The sequence below is a fragment of the Aegilops tauschii genome, chromosome 3 (genome assembly GCF_002575655.3).
Source record: "Aegilops tauschii subsp. strangulata cultivar AL8/78 chromosome 3, Aet v6.0, whole genome shotgun sequence".
Taxonomy (NCBI): domain Eukaryota; kingdom Viridiplantae; phylum Streptophyta; class Magnoliopsida; order Poales; family Poaceae; genus Aegilops; species Aegilops tauschii.
In genome coordinates, this window is record NC_053037.3 from 546,121,197 (window position 1) to 546,132,012 (window position 10,816).

Genomic DNA, 10,816 nt, shown 5'->3' on the forward strand with positions numbered 1-10,816 from the left:
ATGGTTTTCAGCATATAAATCAAAGCTCACTTCAGGAGGATTATTTCTAGGCAGGAAAGTAAAACTTTGAACAAAGATGTTTGTGAGGATTTAGTGCTGGTCACACTCATCTGTGATGAAGTCGGTGAGGCCGGCATTGGCAATAAATTGCATGAACTCCTCATGAATTCCAGCCTCTTGCAGGAACGAGGTGTGCGGCCATTCGCACGGCCATACCTCCGCCAACCTCTGAGGGTGGAGATCACTGTCAGAAGACTCCCCAATAACACCCTTGGAGTTCTTCTTTGAGCCAAACTTCCTGAAGATATTCATGTCCGTGTACAATTTTTCCTATGAACAAAAAATCTAGATTTTTAGTTCACAAAATTTTCTCAACAAAACATCACAAAACTAATAGCAACTACTCATAGGGATACATAGAGGCCATAGCAAGCATTCAAACTACTTAGAACACTAAGAATTCAACATGTAAGCACATCTACAGCAGCACCAAAAGTAGCTAATTATTCAAAGTATAAACCACTAAAACAAAAACTAATTGGACAAAAGGTCGAATCACATACCAAGCAACAATCCCCCGAAACAGCTTCGGAAACGAAGCTTCGAGAAAGAGATCGAAATCCGCGGGTTTGAGCTCAGAACACAGGAGAGAGAGCAATGGGAATTTTTTTCACGAGGTAAGTGATGATGTGGGCTAAAGAGATAAGTGAGGGGGCCCACGTGGGGACCACAACCCATCAGGGCGCGCCTGGGGGTCCTGGCGCGCCCAGGTGGGTTGTGCCCACCTGGTGCACCTCCCTCTGGTATTATTTGCACCAAGAATTCAAAAATATTCAGAAAAAAATCATGTTCAATTTTCAGGCCATTCTGAGAACTTTTATTATTGGGTCATTTTTTTTGCACAGGAAATTCAGAAAACAGACAAAACATGGCATTTTATTTTATTTAACTAGTAAAAACAGGGAATAAAAAGTAGGGACAGAAGGTAGTGCTTACTAAATTCATCAACTTCATGCCGTTCAAAAATGATTCATTAATAAGGTTGATCAGGTCTTATTAACAACCACTTTCGATTAGCATGAAACCGAAGAACTTTTGTAAATCACTAAGTTACCTCAATGGGGATATGAATGTCCCCAACAATAAGCATTTCATATTTCTTTTTGGCAATAGGTAGAGGTATTTGAAAACTTCCAATAGTGATTTTTGAAGATTTTTCAATAACATTAATACCATTCACTTGGAATTGTTTCTTCAGAAAGTGCACCGTATGCTCATTACGATTAATATGAAAAGTGACCTTGCTTTTATTGCAATCAATAACAGCCCCTGCAGTATTCAAGAAGGGTCTACCAAGGATAATTGACATGTTGTCGTCCTCGGGCATCTCAAGTATAACAAAGTCAGTCAAAATAGTAACATTAGCAACAACAACGGGCACATCCTCACAGATACCGTTAGGTATGGCAGTTGATTTGTCAGCCATTTGCAAAGATATTTCAGTAGGTGTGAGTTTGTTCAAATCAAGTCTTTTATATAAAGAGAAAGGCATAACACTAACACCAGCTCCTAAATCACACAAAGCATTTTTCACATAATTCTTTTTGATAGAGCAAGGTATAGTTGGTATTCCCGGATCTCCAAGTTTTTAGGTACTCCATCTTTGAAAGTGTAATTAGCAAGCATAGTGGAGATTTCAGCTTCCGGTATTTTTCTCTTATTAGTGATGATTTCTTTCATATACTTTGCATAAGGAGGCATTTTAAGGATATCAGTCAAGCGAGTACGCATAAAGACTGGCCTCGGGAATTTAGCAAAGTGTTAAAATTCTTCATCATCTTTCTTTTAGTTGACTTGGGTGGAAAAGGCATAGGTTTTTGAACCCACGGTTCTCTTTCTTTACCGTGTTTCCTAGCCACAAAGTCTCTTTTATCATACCTTTTATTCTTAGGTTGTGGGTTATCAAGATCAAGAGGTGGTTCTATCTCAACATCATTATCTGGTTCTTTTTCATTATTTGGTTGAGTGTCTTCATGAACCTCATCATTGTCTTTTTCATTATCACTACGTAAGTGTTCATTACCACATTGAGTTTCAGCATCAGAGATAGAAGTTTCATTTTCATTATCAGGAGGTTTTTCTATTTCAGGTTCACTAGAAGTGTGCAAAGTCCTATCATTTTTCTTCTTCTTTTTCTTTCTAGAAGGACTAGGTGCACTAGTGTTATCTCTTTGTGAATCTTGTTCAATTCTTTTTGGGTGTCCCTCAGGATAAAGTGGTTCCTGAATCATTTACCTCCTCTAGTTGCAGCTCTAACAGCAAAGTCATGCATATTATGATTCATTTCATCAAGTAATTCTCTTTGTGATTTAGCAACTTGTTCTAGTTGAGTTTGAACCATAGAAGCACGTTTTCCAACACCTCTAACATCATTTGATATTCTAAATAACAAGTCGCTCAAGCGAGCAATCATATCAGAACTATATTTCAATTGTTTCATAACATTTGCATTGAAGTGATCTTGTTTTCTAATGTAGTTTTCAAACTCATAAAGGCATTGACTAGGATGCATATTGTGAGGATTATCATTTTCATTGAACTTTATAAGAGAATTTACCTCTACCACCTTAGGCAGTGGTGGTGTATTAAGCCCATGTATTTCTTCAATAGGAGGTAAATTTGTAACATCCTCAGCTTTAATACCTTTTTCCTTCATAGATTTCTTTGCCTCTTGCATATCTTCAGGACTGAGATGTAATATACCCCTCTTCTTCGGAGTGGGTTTAGGCGGTGGTTCAGGAATAGTCCAATCATCATAATTTTCAATATATTATTCAATAATTCTTCAGCTTGAGCAATAGTTCGTTCCCTGAAACAACAACCAGGACAACTATCTAGGAAGTCCCTAGAAGCATCGGTTAGTCCATTATAGAAGATATCAAGTATTTCATTTTTCTTAAGAGGATGATCAGGCAAAGCATTAAGTAGCTAGCAAAGCCTCCCCCAAGCTTGTGGGAGACTCTCTTCTTTAGTTTGCACAAAGTTAAGTATTTTCTGTAAGGTGGCTTGTTTCTTATGAGCAGGAAAATATTTTTCAGAGAAGTAGTAAATCATATCCTGGGGACTACGCACACAACTAGGAGTAAGAGTGTTGTACCAAGCTTTAGCATCACCCTTTAATGAGAAAGTAAATAATTTGAGGATAAAGTAATAGCGAGTTTTCTCATCATGAGTAAAAAGGGTGGCTATATCATTCAACTTAGTAAGATGTGCCACAACAGTTTCAGTTTCATAACCATGGAAAGGATCAGATTCAACCAAAGTAATTAACTCTGGGTCGACAGAGAATTCATAATCCTTGTCATCAATAAAGATAGGTGAAGTAGAAAACTTAGGATCACATTCAATTCTAGCATTCAGAGATTTTTCTTTATACTTGCATAGTAGTTTCTCTAGATCATCTCTATCCTTGCAAGCTAGAATATCTCTAGTTGTTTCTTCACTCATAATATAACCTTCCGGTACCTTAGGCAATTCATATCTAGGGAGGCTAGTTCTAGCAGGTGTTTCAGGAGATTCAGTTTCAAGCTCATCATCAGATTAAACAACATCATGTTGTATTACTCTAGCAATTTGTGCATCAAGAAAATCACCAAGTGGCACATCATCATTATCAAGCAAGGTACTAGCATCATCATAAGCATCATTCATAGTAGAAGTAGCATCATCAATAACTTGCGACATATTAGAATTAATAGCATGTGGTGGTGTTGCAAGTTTACTCATAAGAGAAGGTGAATCTAAAGCAGAACTGGATGGCAGTTCCTTACCTCCCCTCGTCTTTGAGGGATAAATCTTAGTCTTTGGATCCTTCAGATTCTTCATAGTGATAATATGCTAATAATCCCAAGTGACTCAACAAATATAGCTATGCTCCCCGGCAACAACCCCAGAAAAAGGTCTTGATAACCCACAAGTATAGGGGATCGCAACAGTTTTCGAGGGTAAAGTATTCAACCCAAATTTATAGATTCGACACAAGGGGAGCCAAAGAATATTTGAAGGTATTAGCAGCTGAGTTGTTAATTCAACCACACCTGGAGATTAATTATCTACAGCAAGTAATCAGTAGCATAGTAATATGATAGTTTTGATAATAGTGACAGCAGCAACGGTAACAGTAACAGTGATAGCAGTAATTTTGTAGCAAGTGTAACAGTGACGATAGCAATAGTAACTTAGCAGAAACAATATAGGATAAATTCATAGGCATTGGATCGGTGACTTGTTGGATGATATTCATCATGTGACAGTTATAACCTAGGGCGATACGGCACTAGGTCCAGTTCATCGATATAATGTAGGCATGTATTCCGTAAATAGTCATACGTGCTTGACATCTTTTGTCCTACCCTACCGTGCCAATGGGGTCCATATTGGAAACTAAGGGATACTAAGGCCTCCTTTTAATAGAGAACCGGAACAAAGCATTAACACATAGTGAATACATGAACTCCTCAAACTACGGTCATCACCGAGTGTGGGCCCAGTTGTTGTCACTCCGGGATTGTCGGATCATAACATGTAGTAGGTGACTATAACTTGCAAGATCGTACATAAAACATGGATATAATGATGAATTCATAAATGGTTCAGATCTGAGTTCGTGGCACCCGGACCCAAAGTGACAAGCATTAAGCATAGCAAAGTCATAGCAACATCAATCTAAGAACATAGTGGATACTAGGGATCAAGCCCTAACAAAACTAACTCGATTACATGATGAATCTCATCCAACTCCTGACCGACCAGCAAGCCTACGAAGGAATTACTCACTCCCAGTGGGGAGCATCATGGAATTGGCAATGGAGAAGGGTTGGTGATGACGAAGAACGAAGATCCCCATCTCCGGAGCCCCAAACGGACTCCAGATCTGCCCTCCCGAGGAAGAACAGGGCTTGGCGGCGGCTCCATCCCATGGAATGCGATAATTCTTTCTCCCTAATTTTTTCTCCAAAAATAGGAATTTATAGCGTCGGTTTCAGGGTCAGCGGGGCCACCAGGTGGGTACAACCCACCTGGGCACGCCAAGAGAGGGGGGGCGCCCCTGTTGGTTGTGCCCACCTAGGGGCCCCTCTCTGGTGGGTCTTGCTCCAGAAATTATCTTTTATTCCATAAAAAATCCTCGCAAAGTTTCGTTCCATTCCGAGAACTTTTATTTCTGCACAAAAACAACACCATGGCAGTTCTGCTGAAAACAGCGTCAGTCTGGGGTTAGTTTCATTCAAATCATGCAAATTAGAGTCCAAAACAAGAGGAAAAGTGTGAGAAAAGTAGATACATTGAAGACGTATCAGTAAACCTGCAAGCTTAAACAGTCCACAAATTTGTTCCACATATATCAAGTGGATATCAGGATGTTCGGTTCCATCTCCTGCATAAGGATTAGCTAGCAGTTGTTCTATCATACCCGAAGGAGTTTCATATTCAATATTTTCAGTAGGTGCAGTAGGTTGAGGGGTAGCTAATTGTGGTTCCAGACGAGGTGAAGATACCCCGAACAAACCCCTCAAAGGATTGTTTTCCATAGTAACAAGTGACAATAAATTTCAGCACACTATATAAATGTTTCATTACCAAATTCCACTTACCAAAGGCGCTTCACTCCCCGGCAACGGCGCCAGAAAATAGCCATGATGTCCCACAAGTATAGGGGAACAATTTTAGCTCTTTTTGATAAGTAAGAGTGTCGAACCCAACGTGGAGCAGAAGGAAATGACAAGTAGTTTTCAGTAAGGTAATGTCCGCAAGTGCTAAAATTGTAAGTAGCGGAGTAGTTTGATAGCAAAACGAGCAAGTAACGATAGTAGTAACAAATATGCAAAAAGGTAGCCCAATCCTTTTGAGGCAAAGGACAGGCCAAAACGGTCTCTTATGATAAGCAAAGCGTTCTTGAGGGTACACGGGAATTTCATCTAGTCACTTTCATCATGTTGGTTCGATTTGTGTTCACTACTTTGATGATTTGATATGTGGGTGGACCGGTGCTTAGGTGCTGTTCTTACTTGAACAAACCTCCTACTTATGATTCACCCTCCCGCAAGCATCCACAACTACGAGAAAAGTATTAAGAATAAATTCTAAACATAGCATTAAACTTTTGGATCCAATCGGTCCCTTACGGACTAGCGCATAAACTAGGGTTTAAGTTTTTGTCACTCTCGCAACCCATCATCTAATTGCTACTCTACAATGCATTCCCTTAGGCCCAAATATGATGAAGTGTCATGTAGTCGACGTTCACATGACACCACTAAGGGAATCACAACATACATACTATCAAAATATCGAACACATATCAAGTTCACATGATTACTTGCAACATGATTTCTCCCATGACCTCAAGAACAAAAGTAACTACTCACAAATGATAAACATGTTCATGATCAGATGGGTATTAAATAGCATAATGGATCTGAACATATAATCTTCCAACAAATAAACCATATGGTAATCAACTACAAGATGTAATCAACACTACTAGTCACCCACAAGCACCAATCTATAGTTCCGGTAACAAGATTGAACACAAGAGATGAACTAGGGTTTGAGATGAGATGGTGTTGTTGAAGATGTTGATGGAGATTGCCCTCCCCAAGATGGGAGAGTTGTTGGTGATGATGATGACGATGATTTCCCCCTCCGGGAGGGAAGTTCCCCCAGCGGAATCGCTCCGCTGGAGGGCAAAAGTGCTCCTGCCCAAGTTCCGCCTCCAGACGGTGGCGCTCCGTCCCAAAAGTCTCATCTTTATTTTTTCTAGGTCAAAATGACTTATATACCAGAAGATGGGCACCGGAGGTGGGCCGAGGAGGGCACAACCCACCAGGGCGCGCCTGGGCTCCCTGGCGCGCCAAGGTGGGTTGTGCCCACCTGGTGGGCCCCCTCTGGAAGTTATTTGCTCCAATAATTCTGATATATTCCATAAAAAATCCCCGTCAAGTTTTAGCTTGTTTGGAGTTGTGCAGAATAGGTGGCCTGACGTAGCTTTTCCAGGTCTAGATTTCCAGCTGCCGGAATTCTCCCTCTTGGTGTGTACCTTGCAAATTATGATAGAAAAGGCATTAGAATTACTCCAAAAAGCATTATTATGGATAAAAACATTATAAATAATAGTAAGAAAACATGATGCAAAATGGACGTATCAAAGACGCACCGGGCGAGTAGGTGGTCTAGGGTCTCCGGCTCCTGGCAACAAAGCTTGCAGAGAGGGTCATGAGATAGGCCATGGCGCGCGCGGCGCTCGGAAATCTAGCAGCGTTGCATGGAGGCAAGCCAGAGGAAGAATTTGGCTTAAATCGGTGCCCACGATTGCCAGATAAAGCGCCTGTGAGGGGTGGTGGTCGATCCGTGGAACAAGGCCTGATAAGCGGAGTTAGCCGTGTATGTCCCGTTGTCGGTATACTTCCTAGTGATTCTGTCCGGTTCGCAAGAAAGCTGGGTCCGCTGGATCCGCCGCCAGAGGTCAACGTATTCGATGGCGGCAGTGGGGCCCACGGCTCCGTGAATGTCCCCGATCCAGGACGGGTTCTAGAGAGCATCGCATACTAGAGGCTGGCGGCGCCGTCGGCGCGGGACAAGGGGGAGCAGGGTCGGGGTGATCTCGCCAACATAAGAGCCCTCGATCCAGTGATCGATCCAAAAGCGGCATGTTTTACCATCCCCGATGGCCCAAGTGGTTGATGAGGGAGTCCTGGACTAAGGGGTCCTCAGGCGTCCGGCCTGTTAGACATGGGCCGGACTGATGGGCTGTGAAGATACAAGACCGAAGACTCTTACCCGTGTCCGGATGGCAAGCTTGGCGTCCAAATATGAAGATTCCTTTCTCTGTAACCGACCTTGTACAACCCTAATCCCCTCCGGTGTCTATACAAACCGGAGGGCTTAGTCCGTAGGGACAATCACAATCATACATGCTAGACATCTAGGGTTTTAGCCACTACGATCTCGTGGTAGATCAACTCTTGTAATACTCATATTCATCAAAATCAATCAAGCAGGAAGTAGGGTATTACCTCCATAGAGAGGGCCCGAACCTGGGTAAACATCGTGTCCCCTGTCTCCTGTTACCATCGACCTTAGACGCACAGTTCGGGACCCCCTACCCGACATCCGCCGGTTTTGACACCGACATGGGTGCTTTCATTGAGAGTTCCGCTGCATCGTCGTCAAGAGGTTCGATGGCCCCGTCAATCATCTACAACAATGTTGTCCAGGGAGAAGTCTTCCTCCCCAGACACATCTTCGTGTTCGGCGGCTTCGCACTGCGGGCCAACTCGCTTGGCCATCTAGAGCAGATCGACAGCTACGCCCCTGGCCATCAGGTCAGATTTGAAAGCTTGAACTACGTCGCGGATATCCGCGGAGACTTGATCTTCGACGGATTCGAGACCACGGCAGCCGCTCCCTGTCACCGCGATGAACATGACTTAAATCTGTCATCGGACCATACCCAGGAGATAGGCCTGTAACTGCTACAGGTTCCGAACCATGTGCGTCCGCATGCATCGGGCTTGATCAGGCACCGATCATCGAATTCAGCTCCGCGGACATCTTCCGGCACTCGCCTTTAGGCGACGTGCTAAACTCATTAAAAACACTCTCTTTAGCGGGGGACTCACAGCTGAATTATATCCGGTTTGAACTGGAGGCTGATAATGGAGAATTTCACTTCCCACCCACCGCCCACTTCATAGCCACTGTCGAAGACTTAACCAACATGCTCGATTACGGCTCCGAAGACATCGACGGTATGGACGACGATGCCGAAGAGGAGCAGGGCCAAAACCCACCGTTTACCGGGCGCTGGACGGCCACTTCTTCGTACGACGTGTACATGGTCGATACATCTAAAGAAACTAACGACGATGGCAAAGAAGATCCAGTCGAGGATAAACCTCCTGAGACACAGCAAAAGCGCCGGCGTTAGCGGCGCCACTCTGAGTCACATCATGGAAAAGACAGCAATACCTGCATGGGAGAAAACAATACTCCGGACGATGCCGAAGACAATGAAGACCCCGTTGAGGCAACTTCCGAACAGGGCGAACGGGAAGACGGGCAAGTTAGCCCTGATAAACATGCCATACACGAAGACTCGGAGGATAGTAATTATCTTCCGCTCTCCGAGGACAAGGTGAGCCTTGGCAACAAGGATTTTATCGTGCCCGAGGAACCTCTCGAGCAGCAGCGCTTTAAGCGCCGGCTAATAGCCACTGCAAGGAGCCTGAAAAAGAAGCAGCAGCAGCTTCAAGCTGATCAAGATCTGCTCAACGATAGATGGACTGATGTCCTGGCAGCCGAAGAATACGTCCTCAAGCGCCCAGCCAAAAGTTACCCGAAGCGCAAATTGCTACCTCAGTTCGATGATGAGGCGCTGGAGCCCGTACCACCACCGCGCAATGTGGCTGACCGACCACCACGTGGTCAGGACAAAGCGGCAACTCAAGCCGAACACCAGCCCGCCCTACCTCACCGTAAAGGCAGAGATAAAATAGCTCGGGGTTATACATATGACCTTCGGCAGGACCTGGACAGTAGAGCAGGACATACCAAATCGATCTACGGATCGCGAGGGCGTGCCCCGACACGCAACGACGGCTATCTATTCGGACGTGACAAGCCTAATCATGCCCGGGCCAAAAACCGCAGATGGACTCCATCTGAGCTACATCGTGATGTGGCCCGATATAGAGGCGCCGCACACCCTCTTTGCTTAACTGACGAAGTAATGGAGCATGAATTCCCAGAAGGGTTTAAACCCGTGAATATCGAATCATATGATGGAACAACAGATCCCGCGGTATGGATTGAGGATTTTCTTCTCCATATCCATATGGCCCGCGGAGATGACCTTCACGCCATCAAATACCTCCCGCTAAAACTCAAAGGGCCAGCTCGGCACTGGTTAAACAGTCTGCTTGAAAACTCTATTGGCAGCTGGGAGGACTTGGAAGACGCTTTCCGCGACAACTTCCAAGGCACATACGTACGACCTCCAGATGCTGATGACTTAAGTCACATAGTTCAACAACCCGGAGAGTCAGCCAGGAAATTCTGGATTAGGTTCCTAACTAAAAAGAACCAGGTCGTCGACTGTCCGGATGCCAAAGCCCTAGCGTCCTTTAAACATAGCATTCACGACGAATGGCTCGCCCGCCACCTCGGCCAAGAAAAGCCGAAGTCCATGGCAGCCCTCACGGCACTCATGACCCGCTTTTGTGCAGGCGAGGATAGTTGGCTAGCCCGTAGCAATAACACAGCAAGCAAAGCAGGCACCTCTGAGGTCAAAAACAGCAATGGCAAGCTCCAACACAACACGCACAAATGTCGAAGCAACGGTGACTATACCGATGACATGGCAGTCAACGCCGGATTCAGTGGCTCCAAGTCCGGTCAGCAGAAGAAGCCATATAAAAGAAACAATCCGGGACCATCCATCTTGGACCGCATACTCGATCGTCCGTGCCAGATCCATGGCACCCCAGACAAACCAGCCAATCATACCAACAGAGACTGTTGGGTTTTTAAACAGGCCGGCAAGTTAAATGCCGAAAACAAGGAGAAGGGGTCACAAAGAGAGGACGATGACGAGGAGCCGCGTCCACCGAACACAGGGGGACAGAAGAAGTTTCCTCCTCAGGTCAAAACGGTGAACATGATATACGCTACCAACATCCCCAAGAGGGAGCGCAAGCGCGCGCTCAGGGACGTCTATGCGATAGAGCCAGTCGCCCCAAAATTTAATCCATGGTCATCA